This window comes from Canis aureus, chromosome 19 (genome assembly GCF_053574225.1).
Source record: "Canis aureus isolate CA01 chromosome 19, VMU_Caureus_v.1.0, whole genome shotgun sequence".
NCBI lineage: Eukaryota > Metazoa > Chordata > Mammalia > Carnivora > Canidae > Canis > Canis aureus.
In genome coordinates, this window is record NC_135629.1 from 53,991,930 (window position 1) to 54,019,300 (window position 27,371).

A 27,371-nucleotide genomic window follows, 5' to 3' on the forward strand; every position below is an offset into this window, starting at 1 on the left:
CTCACAACCCCAAGATCAAGACTCACTCACTCCTCCAACTAAGCCAACTATGCACCCTCAATTTCTTTCTCTCTCTCTTTTTTTTTAAAGATTTTAGTTATTTATTCGTGAGAGACACACACACAGAGAGAGAGAGAGGGAGAGAGAGAGAGAGGCAGAGACACAGGCAGAGGGAAAAGCAGGCTCCATGCAGGGAGCCCGATGTGGGACTCGATCCCGGGACTCCAGGATCACGCCCTGGGCCAAAGGCAGGTGCTAAACCGCTGAGACACCCAGGGATCCCCAGTTTCTTTCTCTTTTTAAATTTTTTTCACTTTTATTAGAACTAGCTGCTGAGGGGCTCCTGGGTGGCTCAGTGAGTTAATCATTTGCCTTGGGCTCAGGTCATGATCCTGGCCACTCCCCTTGCGTGTGCGCTCGCGCTCTCTCTCTCTCTCTCTCTCTCTCTCTCTCTCTCTCAAATGAATAAATAAAATCTTGAAGGAAAAAAAAAAAGAATGGCTGCTGAATTTTATTGAATGCTTTTTGGTCCATCCTAATAGGACTGGGTGGTTTTTCTCATTTGATAGAATGCTCTGTTTGTTTGTTTTTTCTCAAGTTTTTATTTATTTATTCATGAGAAACACAAAGAAAGAGGCAGAGACACAGGCAGAGGGAGAAGCAGGCTCCCTGCAGGGAGTCCGACGTGGGACTCGATCCCAGGACTCTGGGATCACGCCCTGAGCTGAAAGCAGATGCTAACCACTGAGCCACCCAGGTGCCCCAGGTAGAGTGCTTTTTATGGGACCTGTCTGGAATTCTTAAAATAAAGCTATGTCTCACCACAGCTCTTTTTCTTTTTTACATTACTATCAACTGACAATGTTTGGTAACATTTAGAGTTTTTCCACCGTCTTAAGTGCGACTGATCTGTACTCGTCAGTCCTGGCAGTGCTAAGCTTTGGAACCGAAGTCATGGAATGGAATTCATAAAATCATGTCCCAGATGCATCAGGGGATCTCCCAGAGCGTAGCTGACCTCATCGGATGCTCCAAATGGGTCAGTGTTCAGAACGTGACTTTGTCTCCGAAATCATTTCCTCTAGGCTTTTCAGGATGTTGCTGGAGCTACATGTAGAGATCTCCTATTTAACCGTTTATACCTAGACTGAGATCTTATTTCCTAATCTTTTCTATTTTTCTGTCTCACTTTCTTTTTTTTTTTTTTCTTTTTTCTTGAGAGAGAGAGAGACAGAGAGCAATCATGAGCTGGGAGGGGGTGTGTGGAAGGGGCAGAGGGAGAGGGAGAAGCAGAAGCAGACTCCTGGCTGAGCAGGACTTGATCCCAGGACCCCGGGATCACAAACCACTGAGCCCCCCCTCCCCCGGGTGTCCCCACAGAATCTACTTTCTTACTTACGTGCTTATTATCTTTCTTCCTCTCTTTGATTCATTTTGGTTTTTTTCACCTCTAATCCATCTTCCTACATTTGTTTTTGTTCTTTGCCCGATTTGTTCAGCCAGGTCTGTGGTTCCTTCATGGTTGGTTTCTTTAATAACGGGGTGATTGAGGCTCTGGACATTCCTCCAAGGCTAGTTTTATCAGTTTCAGGGGTTTCTATATCAAATGTTCTTTTGAGGGCCTCCAGGCTGGGCTCAAGTCCGAAGAGCATGTGACTCTTGATCTCGGGAGGGGGGTTGGGAGTTCGAGCCTCGCACTGGGTGTGGAGGCAACTTAAAAATAAAACCTTTAAGGAAAAAAAAAAAAAACAGTTCCTTTCACTGTTTTCTCAATAGTTCACAAGTTCCCTCTCAGCTTCCTCTGTCATTCAAGGTCATGTATGCCCGGTTCGGGGAAGGGAGGTGGCCAGGGGATGGGGGCAGGGCATGAAAGGTATGGGGCGGCGGGATGTGGTGCTCTCCCTTGGTTTACCCGCTTTATCTCTTCTACTGGAGAATCCCAGGGGATCCCTGGGTGGCTCAGAGGTTTAGGGCCTGCCTTTGGCCCAGGGCACGATCCTGGAGACCTGGGATCAAGTCCCACATCAGGCTCCCTGCATGGAGCCTGCTTCTCCCTCCGCCTATGTCTCTGCCTCTCCTTCTCTCTGTGTCTCCAATGAATACATAAGTAAAATCTTTTTTAAAAATTAAAAAAAAATTTTTTAAGATTAAAAAAAAAATCCCAACCCTTGCAGAGAGTTTGGGGTGTATCTTTCTCTTTGTTCCTGAATCTGCCAGATGCAAATCATCCTTCGCACCGTGTTTTACCCTGACCCAGATAGTTTAATCTCCAGCTCTTGTTTCTTCCTGTCTCAACGGGCAATTTGGGGTTTTTTTGTTTGTTTGTTTGACTCAGAAGCTGCATGTTTTTATTTATGTACTTTCTTGAGATCCCAAACCTGTGTGTTGTTATTTATTTTCTTGAGATTCAAAAGCTGCGTGCTTTTATTTATTTTCCTGAGGTATAACTCACACACCATAAAGTTTCTCTTTTGTGAGTGTGCAACTCGGTGGTTTTTACCCCCATCCACTAGGTTGTGCAACCAGCACCACGATCTGGGACACCTGGGTGGCTCGGGGGTTGAGCGTCTGCCTTCAGCATCTTTCAGCTCAGGGAGTGATCCCGGGGTCCCAGGACTGAGTCCCGCATCGGGGTCCCCCCAGGGAGCCTGCTTCTCTCTCTACCTATGTCTCTGCCTCTTTCTGTGTGTCTCTCTCAGTAATAAATAAAATCTTTAAAAAAAAAAAAAAAGAGCACCACGATCTAATTCCAGAACATTCTCATCACCCCAAAAGAAAGCTCATTCCCCTCTTCCCATCACCCCTGAACTACTCATCTTTCTGTCTCTATGGATTTGCCTGTTGGGGACATTGCATGTACACGGAATCATACAGTATATGACTGTTTTGGGGTCTCCCTTCTTCCCCTGTAATCCTCAGGGCCCACCCACATTGAAATGTCTCAGTGCTCCTTACCCTTTATGGCTGGATAATATTCCAGCGTATGGAAGGGTGGATCCCACGGTGTCATCCATTCATCAGTTGATAGGCATTTGGGTCGTTTCCATGTTTTAGCTGCTATGAGGCACTTTGTCTGGAAGATCCCCCCACATGGCTTCCTGGGAGGGCGGTCGGTTCCCCCGGATGCCCACAGGCCCCCTGGCCCTGCCTCCCATCACCCCGTCATCCACTCCCTCAGCGGGGGAGCCCTGGTCCCTCCAAGCCTCCACCAAGCAAAACCATGATGCAATGAACTTGATGGATCCTCTTTTTTTTCTTTTTTAAACCAGTATTCTGTTCTTACATTATTGATCTCCTCAGTAGATCTTTTGTCATGTCTCTGAAGATACTAACTGTGGGGTTGTATTGCTTTTTCTATATATATATTTTTTTTTTTAATTTTCCTGAGTTTGTTTTTTCTATGTTTATTCTGGCTTCTGCCTTTATTTTTTTTTAAGATTTTATTCATTTATTTGAGACACAGAGAGCCCGTCTTTTTTTTTTTTTTAAGATTTTATTTATTTATTTATTTATTTATTTATTTATTTATTTATTTATTGGGGGAGGGGCCAAGGGAGAAAGAAGCTCAAGCAGACCCCCTGCTGAGTGTGTAGCCTTATGTGAGGCTCAATCTCGGGACCCTGAGATGGTGACCTGAGACAAAACCAAGAGTCAGATGCTTAACCAACTGAGCAGCAGGCACCCCCTCTCCCATCCCTTGTTCTCAACGTGGCATCTCTTCCTCCCTCCTCACACCTGGTTGGTTCCCCTCTGGGGTAGGAGCTAATTCCACCACAGAACCAACTTTCTACCTATTATTTTTTCAAATACTACTTCTTCTCCTCAATAGTCTTTTCCTGAGCACCTACTAACTGACCATTCTAGCCAGTGCCTAGAATCACCATTCTAAAAACCGCCGAGTTGTACACTCAGTGCTCATTGATAGCACTGAGCAAATCAGGCAATTCATGCCACTTGGAACTTGCCCATTGGAGTTCTTTCTGGAAATTTCTCTACTGACCAGTCTAGTTCTTTCAGGAAACTTCTCTACGGACCATTCCAGTTCCTCCTGGAAAGTTCTCTACTGACCATTCTAGTTCCTTCTGGAAACTTCTCTACTAAAATACCTCCAGTTAGCTTCCAAGTCCCTTAGAACTTTTTCTCCCGTAATTCTTCTCATCTCTCATTAACTAGCCTTATCTTTATTTGGCTCTTTTTCTAACTACTTTTTTTGTTTCATGATAGTAGACATTTTCCCATGTCAATAAAGACATACCTAGCTCCTCCTTTTTTTAATTTTTTTTTAATGATCATATAGTACTCTACTGGCCATAGCACTATATTCTTTTTTTTTATAAATTTGTTTTTTATTGGTGTTCAATTTGCCAACATATAGAATAACACCCAGTGCTCATCCCGTCAAGTGCCCCCCTCAGTGCCAGTCACCCAGTCACCCCCACCCCCCCGCCCTCCTCCCCTTCCACCACCCCTAGATCGTTTCCCAGAGTTAGGAGTCTTTCATGTTCTGTCTCCCTTTCTGATATTTCCTAGTCATTTTTTCTCCTTTCCCCTTTATTCCCTTTCACTATTTTTTATGTTCCCCAAATGAATGAGACCATATAATGTTTGTCCTTCCCCGATTGACTTCTTTCACTCAGCATAATACCCTCCAGTTCCATCCACATCGAAGCAAATGGTGGGTATTTGTCGTTTCTAATGGCTGAGGAATATTCCATTGTATACACAGACCACATCTTCTTTATCCATTCATCTTTCGATGGACACCGAGGCTCCTTCCACAGTTTGGCTATTGTGGACATTGCTGCTAGAAACATCGGGGTGCAGGTGTCCCGGTGTTTCACTGCATCTGTATCTTTGGGGTAAATCCCCAGCAGTAGCACTATATTCTTAACCAATATTCTATTATGGGACACTTAAGTGGCTACTGATTTATTACTATTATTATAATATATATTACTATTTTTTTAGATTTTTAAAAAAGATTTTATTTATTTATTCATGAGAGGCACAGAGAGAGAGAGAGGCACAGACACAGGCAGAGGGAGGCTCCATTCCATGCAGGGAGCCTGACGTGGTACTCGATCCTGGGTCTCCAGGACCATACCCTGGGCTGAAGCTGGTGCTAAACATCTGCCCTATATTACTATATTTTATATATAACTATACTGTGTACATACTATTTTTTAAAGATTTTATTTTTATTTATTCATGAGAGACACGAAGAGAGAGAGGCAGAGACACAGGCAGAGGGAGAAGCAGGTTCCCTGTGGGGAGGCTGATGTGGGACTTGATCCCAGGATCCCGGGATCATGACCTGAGCCAAGGGCAGATACTCAACCACTGAGCCATCCAGACATCCCTGTACATATTATTATATATAATTTTATATAGCTATATAACTACATTAGATATATATTTTATGTATATGTACAGTATATAAATACATTATATGTAGGTGATATACATATATGTATATTACTGTACATTCTATATTCTAAAATTACAGATGTTGCTAAAACTTTAAGTCTTTAATTTTTTTCTTAGCTTTGAGACCTAAAAGTAGAATTTCTGGGTCAAAGGCCAGTTTTTAGACTTTTGGATACATGTTGTTAGTTGCCTTCCGGAAGCATCCATCCCCGAACGGGCCAAGTGGGGACTCCAGCAAGTGAGTCTCACAGGCCCCTAGAAGTCAAATACCATCCTGGGGAGAAAACTTAATAGAAAATCTACAAGCGGCAGACAAACTGGCCGGGAACACAGCCCCTGTGCTGGAGACTGTGTGTGGCCCCAAGCAGGAAGGATGGGGTCTGGTGGGATTGGAAAGTAGCTGTGGCCCTACTGGGGTCATTGACGTGCTGGCATGGGACACCAGGAACCTTCTTCCCATAACCCAGAAAAAGAGCAAAGAATTCTTACTGGAATTAAGGGGCCCAGCCATGGCCTGGGACTCTGCTCCAATGGACTCTACTCCACTTACACCATTCCCATGCCTGGTTTCCCTTTGGTTTCTGGGGCTTTAGCTGGGGTGAAGAGAGGGACCCTAAGTCTGGAAACGTGTGCAGGCTGGATGAAGTCTCTGCTCTATTAGTGTCTGCTCTATCGCTCTGGCCTCTTGGGTTCAATCTCCCTGAGCTCTGATCCCCCATCTGGAAAATGGAAATGATAATCAGTGGCCCCCAGGATCCCTGTAGGGATTCGAGGTTACATATGAGTGTGGGATGTCCTATAAAAACAAAAACAATTATAAAATAACAGTTGAGTCAGAATATGCTTTTCCTATGCCAGGCACTGCCTTTCCTCTTTACATGTATTATCCGGTTCCCAAGCAGCCCCCACACACTGCTGTCACTCTCGTTTTGGATAAGAGCAAACTCTGAGGTTGAATAACCCGCTCAAGGCAGCCCAGCTGGCACAGTTGAGATTTAAACCTTGTTCTGCAACCCCACAGCCCACGCCTTTGGGGAGGTACAGCTTCTTGCAACCTACACAAAGCCGCCGTAGGTTATTTACTTTTTTTTTTTAAGATTTTATTTATTTATTCATGAGAGATACAGAGAGAGTGAGAGGCAGAGACACAGGGAGAGGGAGAAGCAGGCTCCATGCAGGGAGCCTGATGGGGGACTCGATCCCGAGACTCCAGGATCACACCCTGGGCCGAATGCAGGTGCTAAACCTCTGAGCCACCCAGGGATTCCCTATTTACTTATTTTTATTAAGTAATGTCTATGCCCAATGTGGGGCTCAGCTTCACCCATCAAAAGATCAAAATCAAGTCGCATGCTCTAGGGACAGAGACAGCCAGCGGCCCAAAGACACCCTATCTTAGAGCAAGGGCCTTCTTGCACCTTCCACTGGGGAGCTTGGGTACATTATCACTAGTCATATTGTGGTCATTGAGGACTATTAGCTCTAAATTCCCATAGACCCTGATAAGGTCCAGCCTGTGGGCTCGCTCCAGGTGCCTTTTCTGGTCTCTGGGGATCTCCCTTTGCTCCTGGGGGCCAGCCCTTCCACACCCCACCCCCTGCCATGCCCACTTGCTCACCTGTGCCTGGGCTTTGGGGTTTGGGGGTTGGTTTTCTGGCCAAAAAAAAAATCTCCTTAGTTTGCCCTGTGGGAGATGAAAGGAAGGCAAAGATGGGAGAGGAGCTGTCACAGGCAAAACTCCTCCCTGGGAGCGTGGGCCCGGCCTCCTGGCTCTTCCTCTGACCAGGTCACTTTTTTTTTTTTTTTTTTTTTTTTGAGACAGAGGTGAGCAGGGAGAGAAAGAAAGAGAATCTCAGCAAGCTCTGTGCTCAGCGTGGAGCCAGACACAGGGCTCGATCCCACGACCCCGAGATCAGGACCCGAGCCAAGATCAAGAGTCAGAAGCTTAATCGACAGAGCCACCCAGGCATCCCCTGACCGGGTCCACCTTATACCCCGTTTCAGGAACCGCAAACTGCTTTCCTTTCCTCGTCAGGCTGCTTGCAGCTGTGCCAACACTGAGGTTTCTCTGTCATGGCAAATCCGTGCCCGGGGAAAAGAGCTGTGTGTGTGACCTGAGCGCCAGCGGAATTGCATGAACCTGGTGTCTTAGAAGTCACCCCCTTCTGTGCCCAGCACCCCCCGCCCACCCCGCAACATCAACCAACAACACCCCCACTGATGCCTTAGTAGATAATGTCATTGGCAAATATGGACCGATGCTCCCAAGGATGGAGCCGACTCTGGGGCAGGAGGAACATTTTTTTCGTGCACAGCTGTGTAGCACTAAGTACATTCATACGGTTGTGCAACTGTCACCCCCATCTGTCTCCGGGGCTCTTTAGGTCTTGCAAAACCGAAACCATCCCCATTCAACACTACCGCAGCATCTCCCTCCTCCGGGCCCTGGCTCCCACTATCTCCTTTCTGTCTGGGGGGTTGTCGCTCCTCCAGGGACCTCATAGAAGTGGAATCCGACAGCGCTTGTTCTTTTGTGACCAATTTATTTCACTGAACATAACGTCCTCCAGGTTCATCCATGTAGCAGGTGTCAGGATTCTTTCTCTCCCTTTTTAAGGCTGAATAATACTCCACGGGGTGGCTGGACCACATTTTCTTTGTCTTCTCATCTGCTGATGGACTCTTATATGGCCTCTGCCTTTGGCTACTGCTGCTATTTGGTTATTGTGGACTCAGGGGTACAAGTGTCTCTTAGAGACATTTTTTCCTCTTAATAAACTTTTTGTTCTGAAACAATTTTAGGTCTACAGAAAAGGTGCAAAGACAGTGAGGAGAGTTCCTGAATCCCCTCCACTCATCTTTTCCTAAATGTCAACATCTTACAAATGTGTTCCTTGCTTTTGAAATGAACAATGGGGGCAGCCCGGGTGGCTCAGCGGTTTAGCACCGTCTTCGGCCCAGGGCCTGATCCTAGAGACCCAGGATCGAGTCCCACGTCAGGCTCTCTGCATGGAGCTTGCTTCTCCTTCTGCCTGTGTCTCTGCCTCTGTCTCTCTCTCTCTCTCTCTCTCTCTCTCTCTGTGTCTCATGAATAAATAAAACCTTTTAAAAAAACTAAAAAAGAAACAAACTATGGATGGTGATGTCCTTCCAGATTAGGGGGCAGAGGTATCCTAGCACAGGGATTCTTTGCATTCAGTCTCTGGGTCTGTGGCTTCTCCCTTCCCGAATCCAGCCGGGTCACCTAACCCTTCAATACCACCTCAGTTTCCTTCCTTGTCCTAAAGGGAGGGGGGAGAATGACAGCACCTACTTTCTAGATACAAATGTGACGGGCATTTCAGTACATATGAAGCATAAATGCAGGTAAAGCATTCATCACAGTGCAGTGCACCTAAAGTGCTTTGGGGCCACCTGGCTGGCTCAGTAGGTGGAGCATGACCCTTTTGATCTCGGGGTGATGAGTTTGAGCCCCAAGCTGGGTGTGGAGATTACTTTAAAAAATAAAAGAAATTTTTGATTGTCAAATAAACTTCAAATAAATAAGTAGATAAACTGCTTTATTAGCCAGTCCCGACCTGCCTCCTCAAGTGTGACATCAACAACAATGGCCACACAGGGTCCCATTTCTCAGGGGGGCCACAGTTTTTATTTAGCTGACTCCTGAGGGAGAGACATTTAGGTTTTGCTACAAGGATCATGCTGATCCCAGAACCACCTCCAGTGAATTTGTGTTGCAAGTTTCTCAGCTGGATATGGTCCCCAAAAGACAGGTGCATCTCCCCGGTTCACAGCTGGAGTCCAACCGCCCTCCTCCAGATTGTTCTCAGGGCCCACAGGGTGGGCATCACCCACACCGGGCCACTGCACCAGGGTCTGGTGCACACAATAAACTAAGCGTTTGTCGATAGCGTGAATGAGGGTGGGCAGTGCGGCTGGGGGGTGGTGGGCAAAGAGGGGCTTCTGGAAAATATTAAGGAGGTGAAACCATCAGAGCTGGATGGTCAACCGGCTGCAGGGGTTGAGGGAGAAGCGGCATCTGGGATGTTGCTCAGGCCCCTACCTGGAGGGGTGGACCGTGTCCAGATGGGGTCCGGGGAAATGTCTAGGGGAGCAGATGGACCCACGATCGCGGGCGGGGGGAGCTGAGAAGCCCCTGCTGTGGACAGACACAACAGGGAGACAGAAGGCCCAGGATGGGTGTGATGAGTCAGGACCGGGGCCAGGGAGCACGGGCCGGCCTCAGGGGGACGAGTGCGGAGATACCGGGTAAAGGGTGAGCAGGTTACAAGGTGGAAGAGCATATTCACCATGACATTTTGTGTTCTGTGTTTTCTGGGGCTTTGCCACCCTGGGCCCTTAAGGGCTCCTCCTGGAGGCACCGCCCCTGGCGGGATTAGCTCCTTCCCAGCCACAGTGCTGGGGCTCCCACGGGGCTCACCTTCCCTGCCCAGGTCAGCCAGGGCAGGACTCACACCACCCATCCCGCCTCTATCCGGCTCTGCACCCCTGGCCAATATTCCCCTGGTCCAACCACCCCAGGGCCCTGTACACAGGCAACCAAGAAACAACACCTACACTCCGTCTTCTGAGATTATTCAAACTAGCCAACCCTAAATCTTCCCCTGCCCTGACTTGCTCTTCCCTTGGAAATCGCAATAAAGGCTTTCTCTTCTCTTTTCCCCCTCAGTCCCTCTGCCTCCTGCCCGACCCTGGGGCTTCCCCCCAACCCCCGTGGCCCTGTGGGGCGTGCCCTGCGTCCCACTCCTAGGGGACTGCGAATATAAAGTTCTCCCTTTCCCTGTCCCCATGTCTCACCGTGCCCAGTTCCACAAATCTGGGTACATGTTCAGACAAAAGGATTTTCGAGGGTCCAGAGAGTCAGCAAGGACCTTTTGTAGCACCCGTCCTTGCTGACTCTCTGGACCCTTGGAAATCTTTTTGTCTGTTTTCACTTTGGGTCTCCAGGGGAAGAGATGGTGAGATTTTAGGGAGGGGGGTGCTGAGATGAGCAAATGGTAGAAGATCTGATTAGGGAGAGGGTTGGGGTCCAGCCAACCCAGACTGTGCCCCTCGGAGCAGCTGTTGGCCAAATGGAAGGGCTGGTGACAGCACACAGGTAAGGTGTGGTGGGACAGGATGGGCAGAGGGGTCATGGAGGGGGGTCCCTGAGATCCAAGGAGGAGGAGGAGGAGGGTGAGGCTCATGTTTTAGGAAGCCCTGTTGTGGGCCAAGCTCTGGGCCAAGCACCTTATGACCATTCACAACCCCAGTAATGGGGTGGGCTCTATACAAGGCCAGCTACATAATTTGCAGCCCCCGGAGTGAAATGAAAATGTGGGGTCCTCTGTTAAAAAACAGAACATGATAAAAAATAATAATAATAAAATGAAATAAAATAAATAAAAATAAAAAATAAAAATTATAAATAATAAAATAAAATAAAATAAAATAAAATAAAATAAAATAAAATAAAATAAAATAAAAACAGAACATGAGAGACTCCTAACTCTGGGAAACGAATAAGGGGTGGCAGAAAGGGAGGTGGGCGGGGGGTGGGGGTGACTGGGTGACGGGCACTGAGGTGGGCACTTGATGGGATGAGCACTGGGTGTTATGCTATATGTTGGCAAATTGAACACCAATAAAAAAAAAAGTTAAAAAAAAACAACAACAACAGGAAATGCAAAGCTTTCCCCCTTTTCCTCCCCTAGTCTCTCCCTCGACTTGTCATGGTACCACGTATGTCCCACGCCATCCTAAGTAAACAGGCAATCAAAACGTTAAATTCTTAGCATGGATTCTACGATTCATCTCTTATGGCCTGATAGCAACGTAATTATTTTTAAATGCAAATAGAAGAGCATGGTGCTTGTTCGCAAAATCCCCTACATTACAGTGTTGGGCTCCTGGAGGGCGTTCACCCCTTGCACCTCGTTCTGGCCAGAAGCTCAGGAACACCTGCCAGCCGGTCCCTCCTGGCTGCAGGCGTGGGTCCCGCTAACACCCTCCACCCACGAGCCCCGGCGAGGCAGCCCGGCCAGGCAGAGAGGAGCCAAGCTTGCCCTCGTCTCTGTTCTTCTGTGTCACCATCTTCAATATGAGTCGTTGGCTAGCAGCCATGCTGGTGACAAAGGAGACTTTAGGGTTTCGTGCTTGTTTCTTGGAACAGGGTTGCTTGCTTTCAGAGTTGGAGGCCGGTGCTGGTTCTCAGGCAAGGTGCTGAGCCGGAGGCGGTGAGCACCTCCCCTTGCTCAGTCCTACACACTTAATGCTCAATTTGTTTGTTTGTTTTTTAAGATTTTATTTATTTATTCGTGAGAGACACAGAGAGAGAGAGGCAGAGACACAGGCAGAGGGAGAAGCAGGCTCCATGCACCGGGAGCCCGACGTGGGACTCGATCCTGGGACTCCAGGAACATGCCCTGGGCTGAGGGTGGCGCTAAACGGCTGAGCCACCCGGGCTGCCCTTTATGCTCAATTTGAAGTGTCGGTGAGTCGGCATACGTGGTGGGGTCAGCGGAGTTCTGTCCCTGTCGCCAGGGCTGGAAGCAGGCCTCCCTGGCCAGCGCGGGCTCCACTGTCCCACCCACTTCACATCCAAAGTGCAAGCTCAAAAGTAAAATGCTTAAGAACTTCCAGATGGAGGCATTCCACTAAGTGGAATAAGTCAGAGAAAGACCAATACGCTGTATGATCTCACTTAATATATGGAGCCTTGGGACCCCCGGGCGGCTCAGAGGTTGAGCATCTGCCTTCGGCTAAGGGTGATCCCGGAGTCCCGGGATCGAGTCCCGCATCGGGCTCCTTGCATGGAGCCTGCTTCTCCTCCCTCAGCCTGTGTCTCTGTGTCTCTCATGAATAAATAAATAATGTGTTTAAATATATATATATATATATATATATATATATATATATATATATATGGGACGCCTGGGTGGCTCAGCAGTTGAGTGCCTGCCTTTGATGCAGGGAGTGATCCTGGAGTCCCGAGATCGAGTCCCACATCAGGCTCCTTGCAAGGAGCCTCCCTCACCCTCTGCCTGTGGCTCTGCCTCTCTCTGTGTCTCTCGTGAATAAATAAATAAAAATCTTTTAAAAATAATAAAATAAATACATATATGGAGTCTTTAAAAAGTCAGAAAAAAAAAAAAAAAAAAAAAAACAGAGGGAGAGTGGTGGTTACCAGAGGCTGGGGATGGGGAAAGTCATGAGCTATTGGTTACAGAGTAGAAACTTCTATTTACAATTTTATTTTATTTTTTTTTTATTTTTTTTTCTAGTTACGATTTTAAAAGCTTGAGGAGGGCAGCCCCAGTAGCCCAGTGGTTTAGCTCCACCTTCAGCCTGGGGTGTGATCCTGGGGACCCGGGATCAAGTCCCACGTCAGGCTCCCTGCATGGGGCCTGCTTCTCCCTCTGCCTGTGTCTGTGTCTCTCTCTCTCTCGTTCTCTGAATAAATAAATAAATCTTAAAAAAAAAAAAAAAGCTTGAGGAATCTAATGTACAACTTGGCTGATTACAGCTAGCATATGTTTGAGTGTTGCCAAGGAGTGGATCCTCAACATTCTCACCACAAGAAAAGAAATGGTAAGTCTGTTGTCACAATGGAAGCTGGTAGCTAAGGTTATGCTGCTAATCATTTCGCAACGTTTACGTGTATCAAACCAACACATGGTACCCCTTAAATCTACACAGTGATTGTGCTGATTATATCTCAGTAATTGGCGGGGTTGGGGGATTCCAGAAGGCACCTGCAGAGCATCAGACCAAGCGCAGGGCCCTTCCGATGGCAGGGCTGTCAGCCACCGCACAGATCACACATGCAAAGCTGTGTGTGATCTCGGGTTTACAGAGAGCGCCGACTTGCCTGAGTGCACCCAGCTGGGAAGCCACAGAGCCCCGCCACCTGTCCCTCATCAGAGCCCTACTGGGCTGCATCTGAGAGGCTAGAATAAAGTCCTGCAGTCCCCCCGGGCACCCAGTCCTGCCGGCAGACTCAACAGCAACAGCTTTTTCTCCTTACCTGGGCTTTGCTTTTCGTAAATGTAAATTGACTGAATTGATGGAGAGAGGGCGGGTGTCAAAATAACCTAGCAGGGGTGGTTCACACGTGTATTTTTCTCCTAGCACTTTTTCACAGTTAAAGAGAAGTCTGAACAATACACGAAAGATCTTATTTAAAAAGAAAAAATGGGATGCCTGGGTGGCTCAGCGGTTGAGCGTCTGCCTTTGGCTTGGGGCGTGATTCTCAGGGTCCTTGGATCGAGTCCCGCGTCGGGCTCCCTGCATGGAGCCTGCTTCTCCCTCTGCCTGTGTCTCTGCCTCTCTCTCTATCTCTCTGTCTTTCATGAATAAATAAAATATTTAAAAAATAAAAAATAAAAAACTGAAGAGCTATAAAAATGCCTTCTTTCAGGGCAAGTAGTGGCTGGATTCTGTGGCTGTTTTGTGTTGGGTTCTGTGGGTAGGTTCGTGGCTGCATTCGACAGTTGGACTCTGTGGCTGAATCTGTGTTGGATTCTTTTTTTTTTTATATTTTTTTTCTTTTATTTATTTATGATAGTCACAGAGAGAGAGAGAGGCAGAGATACAGGCAGAGGGAGAAGCAGGCTCCATGCACCAGGAGCCCGACGTGGGATTCGATCCTGGGTCTCCAGGATCGTGCCCTGGGCCGAAGGCAAGCGCCAAACCGCTACGCCACCCAGGGATCCCTGTGTTGGATTCTATGGCTGAGTTTTGTGTTCGATTCCATGGCTCTGTTCATGGCAGGGTGGTGGTGGTGGTGGTTGTTGTTGTTGGGTTCCCCGGCTAAGTTTTATGGCTGGGTTTTGCATTGGGTTCCATGGCTGGATTCTGTGATTGGGTTATGTGTTGGGTTCCATGGCTGTGTTCCATGGTGAGGTTTCTTTTTTTATTATTATTATTATTTTATTTTTAAAGATTTTATTTATTTATTCATGAGAGAGAGAGAGAGGCAGAGACACAGGCAGAGGGAGAAGTAGGCTCCATGTAGGGAGCCCGATGTGGGACTCGATCCCAGGTCTCCAGGATCATGCCCTGGGCTGAAGGCAGGCGCCAAACCGCTGAGCCACCCAGGGATCCCCATGGCGAGGTTTCACGTCTGGATTTCATGGTTGGTTCCATGGCTGGATTCTATGGCTGAGTATTATCATGGGTTCCATTGCTGGGTTTTGTGCTGGGTTCTGTGGGTGAGTTTCACGGCTGAGTTCCATGGCTAGGCTTCATGGCTAGATTTCATAGTTGGGTTCCATGGCTGGATTCTATGGCTTAGTATTGTGTTGGGTTCTATGGCTGGATTTTGTGTTGGGTTTTATGGCTGGATTCCATGACTGGGTTTTGTGTTTCACGTTCTGTGGCTTGGTTCAATGGCTGACTTAGGGCTTTGGGAACTTTGACATCTTCTGCTCTCTTGCCTGGGGAAATTTCAGGGTGAAGACATTGCAAAGACGTTTGCCCTACTCTGAAGCAATAAATTAATGAAGGACATCCACAGGCCAGATCAGATTTAAATTTGGTTAAACGTGGTCTTAGAAACAAATGCCTTCACCTCAAAGGAGGAAGCAGGCCTTGGGTATTTGTGCTTGGAAAAGCTCAAATGCCAGGAGAGGGTTCCCTGGGGTAGGCGTTTGACCAGGACGCCAGCTGGTGTTATTAGCGCTCTGAGTACAGTGTCATGAGTTTTGCTTTCTTCCTCAATCCCATTTTCCCCCAATTATTGTTGTTATGAAATATAATATTTAGGGGATCCCTGGGTGGCTCAGTGGTTTAGTGCCTGCCTTTGGCCCAGGGCATGATCCTGGAGTCCCAGGATCGAGTCCCACATGGGATCCCTGTATGGAGCCTGCTTCTCCCTCTGCCTGTGTGTCTCTGCCTCTGTCTGTCTCTCTCTCTCTCTCTGTGTCTCTCATGAATAAATAAATAAAATATTTTAAAAAATAAATAAATATAATATTTAATTTATACTTAATATATGTATTGTAATTAATATCCTGTCATAATGTAATATATTATTTATAGTATAATATATAAATATATATATAAATATATATATTTATATATAAATATATAAATACATAATATCCTGTCATTTTTGAAATGTGAGTTTTCAGAACACAGGATTTTTCAGGAAAGCATTAGAATGTTTCAATAGAAGCACCTGGTGTGCTGAGCACCTACTGTGTGCCAAGCACTTTCTAGGCCCTGAGGACACAGCAGTGAACCATTCAAACCCTCTCGAACATGGCATTCCGGTGGCAGATGGGGCAGATTGTATTCTCCAAAAACAGCTGTAACAATCTCTACCACGCTACCTGCTCTTCTTCAGCATGAACTTGACATCCCCTTGGCAAGAGCCGGGGTCTAGGTCTCCTCCTCTTGAAGCAGGGCAGAGCTCTGTGTCTACCACAACCAACAGAGTGTGGTGGAAATGACACTGTACCAAGGCTGGCTCATAAATGGTGTTGCAGGTCCTATCTGGGTCCCCCTTGGGGCGCTCCCTCTGGGAACCAGCCACCATGACATGAGGAAGCCCAAGCCACACGGGGAAGCCACAGGTAGGGAGGTACAGTCGACAGCCCCAGCTGAGCACCCAGCTGGCTGCCAGCATCCATAGCCACACAGATGAACCAGGAAGCCTGGAAATCACTCCAGTACCAGCCCGACTGTCAGAAACCTCAAGCAAGAACTGCCCGGCTAAACCCAACCAATCCTTCAAATTGTGAGACATAATAATAATTTTTTTTATTATTCTCTAGAACCAGGAGAGACAGCTTATCAAGCTGACAAATGAGAGAATTTCAGCCAGTGATATGGGGACATGAAAGCAGAGTGATGTGACTGCGTGGACTGTTTTAGTTGGGAGCATCAGGGAGGACCTCTTAGAGGAGGGGACATCTGAGCTGAGACCCGAAGGATGAGAAAGAGTGAATTATAATAAGAACTGGGATGGACACATGGGTGGCTCAGTGGTTGAGCTGTTGCCTTCAGGCCAGGGCATGATCCTGGAGTCCTGGGATTGAGTCCCGCATCGGGCTCCCTGCAGGGAGCCTGCTTCTCCCTCTGCCTGTGTCTCTGCCTCTGTGTGTGTGTGTCTCTCATGAATAAATAAAATCTTTAAAAATATATAAATAAATGAAAGTAGTAATTTTAATGAGACCTGCATGGGTATAAAAATGAATGTGATTCAGGCCACATTCATTATTATGTACTCATTATTTTCTATGCACATATTTACTTCTGATCTTAAAAAAAAATGAAGATGAAAACATTTTCATGAGCCCCTAAAAGTATCATGGGCCTTGGGCCCAGTGCCTAAGGGACAGACCAGCCCTGCAAAGCCATCCAGGTGACTGAGGGCTACACGGTGCCAGAATCCATGCCCACTGGGGGACCCACAGCTGGGCATAGACTGGACCTGATGGGCAGTCAGCCAACCTGCCAACAGTCACATCCTCAGGGGATCCCGAGTCCTGCCAGATGCTCCCACTGATGGATGCATTGATGGAATGATCCAGACTCAGCCAACTCAAGAGAGGATGGCAGTGACATACAACCCTGTGTATGTCTCACACACACACTGTTGAGAAAGTTCCAGGGAAGCCTCTAGGCCTCCACAATGATCAGAGAGAGAGGAAGCTACCTATCCCTGCCTTCTAGACTCTCAGCTCCGGAGAGCAGTGCCCTCACTGGTCCTGTCCACTGCTGTCTACCTTCTGGTTCCTGACATTTCTCTCTGCCCAGGAAAATTCTGCATTTCCTTCCGTGGCCATCTGAGAGCATTGGCCACCGCCAGAGCCGCCTCCGGTTCACTTGGGGAAGGGTAGGGGGTTCACAGGAATTATTATTCTCTCTGGGATTTCAGCAGCCTCCCAGGACTGGCAGAAGCTGTTTGCCACCCCTCGAGTCAACTCTAGGTGAGAATATTGCCTTCCTGGGGCAATGACACCACGACGAGGAGGCAGGATCACGTAGAGTTAGTCTTCAGAGTTGGGTGTCCAAATTTGAATCATGTGTCTGGCCCTTTATAGCCTCACGACACTGGGCAACTTAGGGACCTCAGTGTTCCCATCTGTTAAAGGGAGGAAATAATAGTACCTATTTCCAACACGGGTTGGGTAAATTAAGCCAGACAGTGGTGGGGTAACCCTTTGCACAGCATCTGGCATGATCCAGTGCAGACACCATAACAGTTGAGAAAATAAAACCAGTGAGAGAAAGTGACAGCTGACCTGCACCAAACCTGAGAAGCTGTCCTTAAATACTGACTAAAAATATTGTGGGGCAGAGGTGGGGGCGTTGACGCCTCAACTCAAAGGTCCCAAGAAGGAGAGGCACTCAGCTGGCTCAATGTGGGCTTAGTCAGTAGAGCATATGACTCTTGATCTCAGGGTTGTGAGTTTGAGCCCCACTTTGGGCATAGAGATAATTTAAAAACCAAAAAAATTTAAAGATTTATTTATTTATGATAGACACACACAGAGAGAGAGGCAGAGACATAGGAGGAGGGAGAAGCAAAAAAAAAAAAAAAAAAAAAAAAAAGGAGGAGGGAGCCTGACATGGGACTCGATCCCAAGACTCCAGGATCACACCCTGGGCCAAGGGCAGGCGCTAAACCGCTGAGCCACCCAGGGATCCCCCTAAAAACAAAACCTTTAAAAACAAAAAAAAGTTCCCAAGAAGGATAAAGAGGTGAAGACAAATTGAAGTAAAATGAAAAGGAAGAAGGAAGCCTTACTGGACATGAAAACACAACATACAGTGAGAACCATGAAAACAATATTGCTCTAGCCGTAAGATTGGAAACCAAATCCGTGTGTGTTTGTGTGTGTGTGTGTGTGCGTGTGTGAGTTTTGCATAATACAGGTGGTATCATAGATCAGTAAATGGTGATAAAACAATTAGTTAACTATCCAGGAGAAAAAAATCCTTACGCTACATCAGAATCACACTGGAATTGCATGCGGCTATGCATGATCAAAAAGAAAAATTAAAAAGAAAAAACCTGGCTGAAATAGAGAGGGAGAAGTTTGTTATTGCTCATATTACATGAAGTCTGGAAGGCAGGAAGGAGCCCAGCACTGTTTTGGAGGCTCCGTGATGCCTGCTGGGACCTGGGTTCCTTCTATCTTTTTCCATCACCATCTTTAGCCACGTGGCTTTTGTCCTTCTGGTCTCAAAGTGGGTGGCTGCTGTGCTTCCAGGCATCATGACCATTTTTCCATTTTTCCAAGCAGCAAGAAAAAGGAAAGATTGTGTGCTTCAAAAAAAAAAAAAAAAAAAAAAAGTTTTCCCTCCTAATCAAAAACAAGAGCTTTCCAGAAGTTTTCCAGACACTTCCTATTGTCACTGTCCTTGTGCGTCTCATTGGCCACAAACAGGTCACGTGGCCACCTCTAACTATAAGGGAATCCGGGGACACTTGTGTTTTACACTGAGCATATTGCTGTCCCAGACAAAATCGATGTCTTTTAGTAATGAAGAAGGGAAAATAAATAGGCAAGCAGCTGAGCATCTTTGCAAAAATACCCGCAAACAAATCCCAGGCATGTGGCGGGTCAGCCTTCATGGTGGCCTCCCTGTGATTGAATGTCACCTCCTGATATTTGAGTCTCTCCTATATTAGATCAGAGATAGATGACCCGTGTGGTCAATGGGATTCTTTTTTTAAAATTAATTTCTTTTTTAATTTTTAATTTTATTTATTTATTTATTTATTTATTTATTTAAAGATTTTATTTATTTATTCATGAGAGACAGAGGAGAGAGAGGCAGAGACTCGGGCAGAGGGAGAAGCAGGCTCCATGCAGGGAGCCCGACGTGGGACTCAATCCCGGGACTCCAGGATCACGCCCTGGGCCGACAGCAGACGCTCAACCTCTGAGCCACCCAGGCATCCCTCTTTTTTAATTTTTTAAATTTACATTCAATTTGTCAACATATAGTCTAACCCCCAGTGCTCAATGGGATTCCATGGAAGGGCAGTAGGTGAGTTCCACGGCTAGGTCACGCAAGTCGTTGCAGCTTCTGCCTCGGTCATTTGCAGAGCGAGGAAGATTTTTCCCGTAAAGAGCCAGACAGTAAATATTTCATGTGTCACGAGCCATGTAATCTTGGTCACAACGACTCCACTTGCTAATGCATTGCACTTGCAGTGCAGAAGCAGCCACAGGCAACGTGTCAACAGTGGGCGTGGTCATGTGCCAACAGAAGCTTATTTATAAAAACAGGCAATGGACCAGTTTTGAGCCACGGCCTATGCTTTGACCACCCCTGGATTTTGGATTGCTTGAGCTGTTCAAGCAGCGCCGTGGAAAGGCCCATGTGATGGGGGGGCTGAGGCCTCCCCGCCGACAGCCAGCACCAGCTTTGCCAGCCACGTGAGTGTGCCACCCTCAAAGTGAATCCTGTCCCAAGTGCCATCTGACTGGAACCTCCTGAGAAAACCCTCACCAGGACCTCCCAGCCAAACCGATCCTAAATCCACCCCCCCTCTCCACCCTGATCTGCAGAAAATCAGGAAAGTAATAACAACAACAACAAAAAAAGTATTGCTCTTTTCAGCCACTACGTTTTGGGGTCATTAGTTAAGCAACAATAGCTAAAAAATACAAAGTGGTCTCAAGAATTAAATACCTAAAAAAATAAAAAATTAAAAAAAAAAGAATTAAATATCTAGGGACGCCTGGGTGGCTCAGTGGTTGAGCATCTGCCTTTGGCTCAGGTTGTGATCCTGGGGTCCTGGGATAGAGTCCTGCATTGGGCTCCCTGCAGGGAGCCTGCTTCTCCCTCTGTCTGTGTCTCTGCCTCCCTCTGTGAGTCTCTCATGAATAAATAAATAAAATATTTTTTAGGGATCCCTGGGTGGCGCAGCAGTTTGGCACCTGCCTTTGGCCCAGGGCACGATCCTGGAGACCCAGGATCGAATGCCACGTCGGGCTCCCGGTGCCTGGAGCCTGCTTCTCCCTCTGCCTATGTCTCTGCCTCTCTCTCTCTCTCTCTGTGACTATCATAAATAAATAAAAATTTAAAAAAATATTTTTTAAAAATAGAATTAAATATCTAAATATCAAACTACACACTCCCATGCAACTGGAAGAAAACAGAAAGGAATAAAAGTAATGGATTTCCAAGCTCTTTCTAAGCTTAAGAGCAGTGGAAAAAACGGGAAAGGAATGTACTGGGTTGTCTCTCTTTAAAATTTAAGGCGCTCACACAAATCGATTCATATTAATATTCCAGCCAGGAGATGGAGAAGACCATGAACAGAGAAGTCACAAATATCCTGGTGAAACAAGCGGACCGGCTGTGCCAACACACGAGGAAAATACGTCCAACCACTGAGTGATCACAGCTACTCGGTGCTGGTGAAAAAATGAGACAGCTTGTTGTCTGTTTTAATAGTGACTTTTTTTTTTTAATTTATTTACAGAATCTCTCTTTGGCTTGCTCCTTTCAGCATAAATTGCAGCCTTCTGGAGAGCATTTGGCAACGTGTACCAAGAATCATAAAATGTTTGCCTCTTTCAAGCCTGTATTTCCACTTCTGAGAATTCACTCTGCAGAAATATGAGAAGTAGGCAAATATTTACCCATAACAATACTCGGTGGTAGTGTTATTTTCAGTACTCAGGTAGCACAAAGCCTGGGTACACAGGTAAGTCAGCCTCGGCACAGTGATGTGACGGGGCATCCCTGAAACCAATATAACACTGCGTGGTAGCCGTACTGGAATTAAAATTAAAAGCTCAATTAAAAAATAAATACAGAGGCGTCTGGGTGATTCTGTCGGTTAACCCTTCGACACATGATCTCAGCTCAGGTCTGGATCTCAAGGTGTGAGTTCAAGCCCCGCATTGGGCTTGAACCTAAAAAATAGATAAAGGGGCACCTGGGTGGCTCGGCTCGGTCATTGGACTCTCAGCTTTGGTTCCAGTCATGATCAACAGGGTCGTGAGATTGAGCCCCACGTAGGGCTCTGCCCTGAGCACAAAGTCTGCATAGGATTCTCTCCCTCCCCCCTCTCATGCCTTCTCTCTCTCTCTCTCTCAAATAAATAAATGAATCCTTTTAAAAATAAGCAAATGAGAATAAAAACAAAATTAAAAAATAATACGATGAAATCTGTTATGCGGTCATCAAAAATGTTTTGAACTTTTTTAACAACATGGGAAGGCTTTCCTAACGATACAGGAAGGGTTCCCTTAACAAAGTAGAAAGTATTTTCATGTAATAGTCTAAGAAAAAGCTCCAATTCTTTGGAGCCCACTTGGAACCCAATTCTTTGTCTGGATTTTTCTGTGATTCAAAATCCTGCTGCTGGCTGCTTCTCTAAGAGAACACCAAATGGCGGATGACGCCAAGGCCGCAGAGCTCGCAGAGGCAAGGTAGAGAGAGGACAAGGAGTGGATCCCGGTCACCAAGCTGGGCCGCCTGGTCAGGGACATGAAGATCAAGTCCCTGGAGAAGATTTATCTCTTGTCTCTGCCCAACGGGGAATCTGAGATCATTGACTTCTTCCTGGGGGCATCCCTCAAGGATGAGGTTTTGAAAATCAGGCCTGTGCAAAATCAGCCCCGTGCTGGCCTGCGGACCAGGTTCAAGGCCTTGGTTGCCATCAAACATTACAATGGACGCGTCGGTCTGGGTGTCAAGTGTTCCAAGGAGGTAGCCACTGCCACCCGTGGGGCCATCATCCTGGCCAAGCTTTCCATCGTCCCTGTGTGGGTGAGGCTATTAGGGGGATGAGATCGGCAAGTCCCAGGCTGTCCGGTGCAAGGTGACTTGCCTCTGTGGCTCTGTGCTGGTGCGTCTCATCCCTGCCCCCAAAGGCACTGGCATCATCTCAGCCCCTGTGCCCAAGAAGCTCCTGATGATGACCGGTACTGACCACTGCTACCCCTCGGCCAGGGGCTGCCCTGCTGCCCTGGGGCACTTTGCCAAGGCTACTTTTGATGCTGTCTCCAAGACATACAGCTACCTCACCCTGACCCCTGGAGAGGAGAGGGACGGTGTTCACCTAGCCTCCCTATCAGAAATTCACCGACCATCTTGTAAGGACCCACACCAGTCTCTGTGCAGAGGAGCCAGGCTCCACGTAGTTTTATACAAGAAAAACAGAGTGAGGGGTGCCTGGGTGGCTCAGTGATTGAGCATCTGCCTTCAGGTCAGGGCTTGATCCCAGAGTCCTGGGATCGAGTCCCACATCAGGCTCACCCAAGGGAGCCTGCTTCTCCCTCTGCCTGTGTCTGCCTCTGTCTTGGTGTCTCTCATGAATAAATAAATAAAATCTTAAAAAGAAGAAAGAAAGAAAGAAAGAAAGAAAGAAAGAAAGAAAGAAAGAAAGAAAGAAAGAAAGAAAGAAAGAAAGAAAGAGAAAGAAAGAAAGAAAGAAAGAAAGAAAGAAAGAAAGAAAGAAAGAAAGAGAGAGAGAAAAGTGAACTAAGGCTTGTTTTAAAAAAATCCTGTTGCTGGGTGCCCACCTGGCTCAGTTGGAAGAGCATGTGACTCTTGACCTCAAGGTCATGAATTCAAGCCCCACGTTGGGTGTAGAGATTATTTAAAAATAAAAAATCTGGGGCACCTGGTTGGCTCAGCGTTGAGCATCTGCCTTCAGCTCAGGGTGTGATCCCAAGGTCCTGAGATCGAGTCCCTCATGGGGCTCCCCACAGGGAGCCTGCTTCTCCCTCTGCCTGTGTCTCTGCCTCTCTCTGTGTGTCTCTCATGAAAAAATAAATAAAATCTTTAAAAAATAAAAAATCGGGGATCCCCGGGTGGCTTAGTAGTTTAGCGCCTGCCTTTGGCCCAGAGCATGATCCTGGAGTCCCAGGATCGAGTCCCACATCGGGCTCCCTGCATGGAGCCTGCTTCTCCTTCCGCCTGTGTCCCTGCCTCTCTCTCTCTCTGTACCTGTCATGAATGAATAAATAAATAAAATCTTTTTTAAAAATTAAAATAAAATTAAATTAAAAAATAAAAAATCTTTTCCAAAAAAAAAAAAAATCAGTCGCAGGTAGAGCAACAGGACTCTGGTTCACTGCTGCTGGGGATGCAAAATGGTGCCGCCACTTGGGAAGACAGACTGACAGTTTGTTCCAAAACTAAACATACGGGTCCCATATGATCCAGCAACTGCGTTCCTCAGTATTTACCCAAAGGTGTTGAAAGCTATGTCCACACGGAAACCTGCACACAAATGCGTATAACAGCCTTATTCATAATTGGCAAAACTTGGAAGCAACCAAGAAGTCCATCAGTAGGTGGTTGGATAAATAAACTATGGGAGGTCCGAGACAATGGAATATTATTGGCCGCTAAAAAGAAATGAGCCAAAAAAAAATAAAAAAATAAAAAAAAATAAAAAGAAATGAGCCATCAAGCCACGAAAACACACGGAAGAACCTTAAATGCATATGACCAAGTGAAAGGAGCCGGTCTGAAAAGGCCACACACGCCACAGGATTCCAACTCCGTGACATTCTGGAAAAGGCAGAAGTACAGAGAGTAAAAACAGCAGTGGTGCCGGGGGGGAGGGAGGGATGGACGGCAGAGGGCAGAGGGTTTTTAGGGCAGTGAAACTATTCTGTGCCATATTAAAATGGCAGATACATGCATGATCCATTTGTCCACACCTACAGAGCGTGCAGGCCCAAGAGTGAACCCCAGTGTAAACCGTGCACTTTGGCTGATACTGATGTGTCGATGCGGGTTCATTGATGGTGAGTAAGGTCCCTTCTGCTGTGTGGATAGAGGGACTGTCTGTGCATAGCAGGGGCAGGAGGCAAAGGGAAATTCCCTGTACTTTCCACCCCATTTTGCTGTGAGCCTAATAAATGAAGTCTATTTAAAAAATAATAATAATTTAAAAAAATAATAATAAAATCCTGTTGTCCTTCATGCTGAAAGAAGCAAGCTTCAAAAGGCTACAAACCAAAAATAAAACAAAACAAAACAAAAACAAAAGGCTACAAACCGTTTCCACTTATATACAACAGTCTTAGCAAAGGACAAATTGTCGTGATAGAGAACAACAGGTCAGTGGTTGTGGGGAGGGGCTGGGGGAGTCCATAAAGGGGCAGGGTGAGGGAATTGGCGGGGGGGGGGGGGGGGGGGGGGGGGTGGGCGGTGATGGAACTGTTCTGTGTCCTGAGTCTGGTGGTTATGCGAATCTCTGCACAGCTTAAGATTCACAGAGCTGCATAACAAAGGAAAAAGGTAGTTTTTCATGCTAATTATTCTTTGATTTTTTTTTTAATGCAAGAAAAGAAAATCCTGTGTCAGATCTTCAGCCATCCTCAGCTGGCCCACAAGACCCCATCCTGTTTGGTGCTCCGAGTCAAAAGGTGGTCCACCTGGACCTGCTGCAAGCCACAGGAGGCTCAGAGGAGCTGTGACTCTTGATCTTGGGGTTGAGGGTTCAAGCCCCACCTACGGTGTAGTGATTACTTGAATAAATGAATAAACTCTAAAAAAGAAAAGAAGAGAAAAACACACAAGAATGCTTATGTGTTTTTTTTTAAGATTTTATTTATTTATTCATGAGAGACACACAGAGGGAGGCAGAGACACAGGCAGAGGGAGAAGCAGGCTCCCTGTGAGGAGCCTAATGTGGGACTCGATCCCAGGACCCCAGGGTCACGCCCTGAGCCGAAGGCAGATGCTCAACCACCCAGGTGCCCCAAGGCTCCCTATCTTGAACATGATTTCTGAGGTCTGTGGCTGACCCAGGGGTCCTTCCCTGTGGAGCCCCCATATTGTCGGTGGAGCTGCAGGACAAATTCTGGTGACTCTGCAGATCCACCAGCACCTCCCTCACCTGTGACTCTTCCTAGAATCCCACCTCAGCAATGGCCCCATCAGTCAACCCTGACACTTGGCCCCAGAGATTGGGGCATCATTCTCCACTCCTGCCTCTCCCTCTTCTCCGCTGAGCCACCTAGATCTGTTGACCTTACCTTCTGAATGCCTCCCAAAACTTCTTCCAAAATTGCTGTAAAAATATCCGGCAAAGGACTTGTACTCAGCATACATAAAGAACTCCTACAAATCAACTAGAAAAAGGCAGAAACCAGGCAGCCCCGGTGGCTTAGTGGTTTAGTGCTGCCTTCGGCCCAGGGCATGATCCTGGAGACCCGGGATCGAGTCCCAAGCCGGACTCCCTGCATGGAGCCTGCTTCTCCCTCTACCTGTGTCTCTGTCTCTCTCTCCTTCTGTATCTCTCATGAATAAATAAATAAATAATCTTTAAAAGGAAGAAAAAGGCAGAAACCCCAACAGAAAAATGGGCCCTTCACAAAAGGTCATCTCCAAATGGCCAATGGAAAGAAATGGAACCATATACAGCAGAGGCAGCTGGAAAAGTGGACAGTGGATTTTGAAATGTGAAGAATGAAAAGTTAGAAGCCATTGGAATGTCCATCAGTGGAGGAGTAGAGAAATGAAAAGGAGGATGGTCCTGTGGAATATTATAGAAGAGTGAAGAAGGCATGAGTAGCTTCCCCTCTCATCTCCATCTCAACATAAATGTGTCTCAAAAACATACTTGTGAGTGAAATACTTGTGCAATGATAATACAGTGTGATACTATTTATATAACTCATATAAAACACATACACTGGGGTCCCTGGGTGGCTCGGTGGTTGAGCATCTGCCTTCGGCTCAGGGCGTGATCCTGGGGTCCTGGGATCGAGTCCCACATAGAGCTCCCCGCAGGGAGCCTGCTTCTCCCTCTGCCTGTGTCTCTGCCTCTCTATGTGTCTCATGAATAAATAAATAAAATCTTAAAAAAAAAAAAAAAAGAACACCCCACCGGCTTCCATTTATTGGAAGTCCAATTGTCAGGGAGAGTGTGTGCTACTCAAAGTCAAGTGAGGGGTTACCCTGGGTGGGAGCGACAGGAAGGAGGCACAGCAGGGGCTTCCAGGGGCTGGTGAGCTTCCGTCTTAGATCCGCATCCTGGCTCTATGAGCACAAACATTTGTGACTTGTGTGTGTGTGTGTGTGCGTGCGCGCGCACTAACTCAAATAAAGCTCCTAAAAGTTAAAAAGCCTCCCCTTCTACCCCTCTGCCCTACTCAACTCCACCCTGAGCGACTGCTCTGACCTCTCCCCTCTCCCCAGCCCACTTGCAGACAACAGCCTGGGGATCTCTAGGGCACACACGTGAGACTGTGTCCCTCCCTGCTCTAAACCCTTCCATGGCTCCCTGTGGCCCCCAAGGTTAGAGCCAAGCCTTTTAAGGACTTTCTTGGCGCTGGTCCTGCTTCTTTTGCAGCCTCACCTCTACCTACCCTCTGTGTTCCTTGCACCATCAAATTAACCTTCAGCCCCAAATATGCTGCTTCAAACCTCCAGGCCTTGGCACCTGCTTTCCTCTTTGCCAGATCGCCTGGCTGGCGTTGTGTGACGCACTCTTGCCTCTGAGGTTCAGCTCCAACGCACACACGGGGTTTTTGTAAAATATAAGAGAAGGCTTTGAGTCATATGCAAAAGCTTAGTGGCTCACCCCAGGGTCCTTTCCTTCGGAGAGGGAGGCCCCCCCCATCCTCTGAGCCATCCCCACATGGAGGGTGGGGGATGGGACTCCAGGGCTGGGAAGAACTGAGAAACCCCAGGTCTCTGCAGGAGGGCTGTGCCCACTTCCCGTGGAGGAGGACAAGGCAGGGACCCCAGAGCATGAGCAGCCCCCACACCTCCAGCCCCCTGCTGCAGCTCAGTCTGTGTTTGCTCCCTGCTGCTCCTCCCATTTCCAAAGGCCTCTGCCCCCAATACACTCAAATACACTCACCCCCCCAACCCCCCCCAACCCCCCCAATCCTGCAGCCATTTCAGAAGGGAAAGTGGGGGGGAGTTCCAGGGAGGTGGGGTCAGGTCAGCCCCACCCCCAGCTCCCACCATGCACTCCTGTGGACCTTGGGGGATTCAGT

General features: G+C 47.2%; 1 protein-coding gene, 1 long non-coding RNA gene and 1 pseudogene across 12 annotated transcripts in view; all 3 read left to right on the forward strand.

The window, feature by feature from the left end:
* The window catches only part of HNRNPM (heterogeneous nuclear ribonucleoprotein M), a 276,948-nt gene that overhangs the window by 35,608 nt on the left and 213,969 nt on the right, over positions 1-27,371 (forward strand). The gene's annotated exons all lie outside the window — the stretch shown is intronic.
* On the forward strand, positions 21,254-23,610 carry LOC144291139 (small ribosomal subunit protein uS5 pseudogene; annotated as a pseudogene).
* Positions 23,828-24,925, forward strand: LOC144289380 (uncharacterized). Its single transcript, XR_013357277.1, has 3 exons — positions 23,828-23,949; positions 24,084-24,164; positions 24,707-24,925. It is a non-coding gene; the product is annotated as an uncharacterized LOC144289380 (long non-coding RNA).